This window comes from Scylla paramamosain, chromosome 6 (genome assembly GCF_035594125.1).
Source record: "Scylla paramamosain isolate STU-SP2022 chromosome 6, ASM3559412v1, whole genome shotgun sequence".
NCBI classification, from domain to species: domain Eukaryota; kingdom Metazoa; phylum Arthropoda; class Malacostraca; order Decapoda; family Portunidae; genus Scylla; species Scylla paramamosain.
This window is the reverse complement of record NC_087156.1, coordinates 29,749,497-29,751,996: the sequence shown is the minus strand read 5'-3', so window position 1 is coordinate 29,751,996 and position 2,500 is coordinate 29,749,497. Positions and strand designations below refer to the sequence as shown.

Sequence of the window (2,500 nt, the reverse complement as noted above, 5' to 3'; positions counted from 1 at the left end):
ACTAACAGCATTGCAGTAAGAATACGGCGAGGACTGTATTTTACTTGTATTTCTGTAGTTTGATTTCGCTTTGAATTATACTAACAAGAGTAATCCGAAATATGTCTATAGCTCTCATTTTTTTTTTTTTTTTTTAATCTACAGAGAAAACTATGTCTACTTTGAAAATATTGACTTTGAATTGAAATACCTGGTTACGTTTTAATCTAAGAATCTTCCTGCCTTATCTCGCCTGTCTTGCTCGAGTGATATTACCTTTGTCTCCAGTGTTGCATGACATTACTTGTCCTTAGGTCACGACTGAGATAGTGTGACGAGAGAATTATGACTAGATATTCTTAGAGACACGAGATGCAAAATAACCGGCGTAATGCAGGAAAAGATATTAGTAATTGTAAGTAATTGTCTTTTACTAAACTGCACGTGAAATTCTGTCAAGCCCTTGGTTTCTCTTACCGTTGTACCTCGTAAGATGCTCATGCATTGTTGTAGTAATGTGGTCTTCGTTAAGTTTGAAAATTTTAGCTTTTACGAAGGAAGTATGAGAGGCCGGAGACACGAGTCGTAAGTCCGAGTTTCAGCTGCTGACTCCCCCTCCTCCAGCACTCCTCCTCATCTCCCTCTCCCCATCACGGATCCCTCCACGCCAGGGTTTGGATGGGGGACACGCCTCCCTCCTCTTCCCCTGTCCTCCCTACTGTTCCCCATCAGTCACGTGACTCGGGGGCTTGGGAACCTTTAGTTGCCAATCATTATTTTTTTTCGTACACTATAGCAGTTAGGCTACATAATGTAGGTTAGAGGGGGAGCGACTCGTAGACCAGACTTTGTAGAAAATACTGGTAAATTCTCTCTCTCTCTCTCTCTCTCTCTCTCTCTCTCTCTCTCTCTCTCTCTCTCTCTCTCTCTCTCTCTCTCTCTCTCTCTCTCTCTCTCTCTCTCACTCGTTTAGTCACTGTTAGTGTTTGTTTTCAGAAAATCATGTATGTAGTAAAAAGAATGGAGGCAGAGAGGAAATGCAGCCATTTCACTCACAATAATTTTATTATTGCTGATATTTTTCTTTTTTGAAGGAGCGTGCTGACAGGATAATTAAAACAACACTTTCTTTGGTCGTGGTTTATGTTTGTATCTTAATTGCGAGTGTATGAGTGAAATGAAAATCCGCTTCATCTCTTGACTTTTTCTGTGAGGAATTCAAAGAAGGATTATTAAATTTTTACTTCGTGTCGCAAAATTTTAATCGTATCAACTTCAGTTCTTGACTATCACTAACACCATCTGTAAACACAAGAATCACTCTTTGAATGTTCCTGTTATTACAGAATTTATCCATATTCTTTTCTTAAATATTGTGGTGAAGTTTTAAACTTTATACATACTACAACATCACGACTAGGTGTTACTGGTGTCAACCTTCCTGACACCAGCCACAAGATTCCATTCTGTGCCATCTTTCATCATTGCATCGTGTGTCAGCCTTGCATCACCCTAGCGGAGATTTCGAGCACGTGAGGGTGTTGTAGAGCGCTGTATTGTGATTGCTCTGCTCGTGGTCGGAAAGTTGTGAGTACTCTGTATCATGGCACTGCCTCAGGAGGAGAGATGTACTATAGTGGTTCTTCGTAAGAGTGAGTGTGACCGGAACCTTATGATTTTGTATTACGGCTCCATAACTCATTCAGAATCACTAGAAAAAACGAAGCTGCCGAGGAATTTGGCGCTGCACATGCTGTATAAATGAATAAATCAAGAAATCTAAATAGTTTCTAAACAAATTTAAGTAATCTAGAGTTACCTTCACTCCTCTTAACTTTCGCCGCTCTTTCAACACTGCTTTCCAAATTACTCATATATCCTGACCCTCTGCCTCATAGAAGCGTGCCTTAAGTCGGTCACGCTGTTAATTAAATGGACTTGAACTTCCTTCTCCAAATCTAAATTTTCAATAGCTTAGCGAAATGATGAACGGAAATTAATTCTTCCGAAGCGCTTCAATACATTGTAGCAATGATGCGTATAGTAGCAGCAGCAACAGCAGAAGTAGCAGCCGCAACAGCAGCAGTAGCAGCCGCAGCAGCAGCGGTAGCAGCCGCAGCAGCAGCAGCAGCAGCAGCAGCAGCAGCAGCAGCAGCAGCAGCAGCAGCGGTAGCAACCGCAGCAGCAGCAGCAGCAGCAGCAGCAGCAGTAGCAGCCGCAGCAACAGCGGTAGCAGCAGCAGTAGTAGTAGTAGTAGTAGTAGTAGTAGTAGAAGTAGTAGTAGTAATTATAATAATAATGATAATGATTCTAATAATGTGTAACAGCAGCGGTCCACCAGTCATATCAGACAGCGGTGCAGGGCCAGGCTGCGGCAGGGGAAGGGAAGGGCGGCGGAGCAAGTTGTCGTGGTGATTACAGCCAAAAGTTACCGTCCCGGGCGACGGGGAACACCTGTTTCCTGTTGCAAATTATATTATGTAGAGTTCCATAATTACAACGGTAGATAATTTACTGCACA

At 42.4% G+C, this 2,500-nt stretch overlaps 1 protein-coding gene across 4 annotated transcripts in view; it reads left to right on the top strand.

The window, feature by feature from the left end:
• The window catches only part of LOC135101593 (uncharacterized), a 258,587-nt gene that overhangs the window by 134,834 nt on the left and 121,253 nt on the right, over window positions 1-2,500 (top strand). The window lies entirely within an intron of this gene.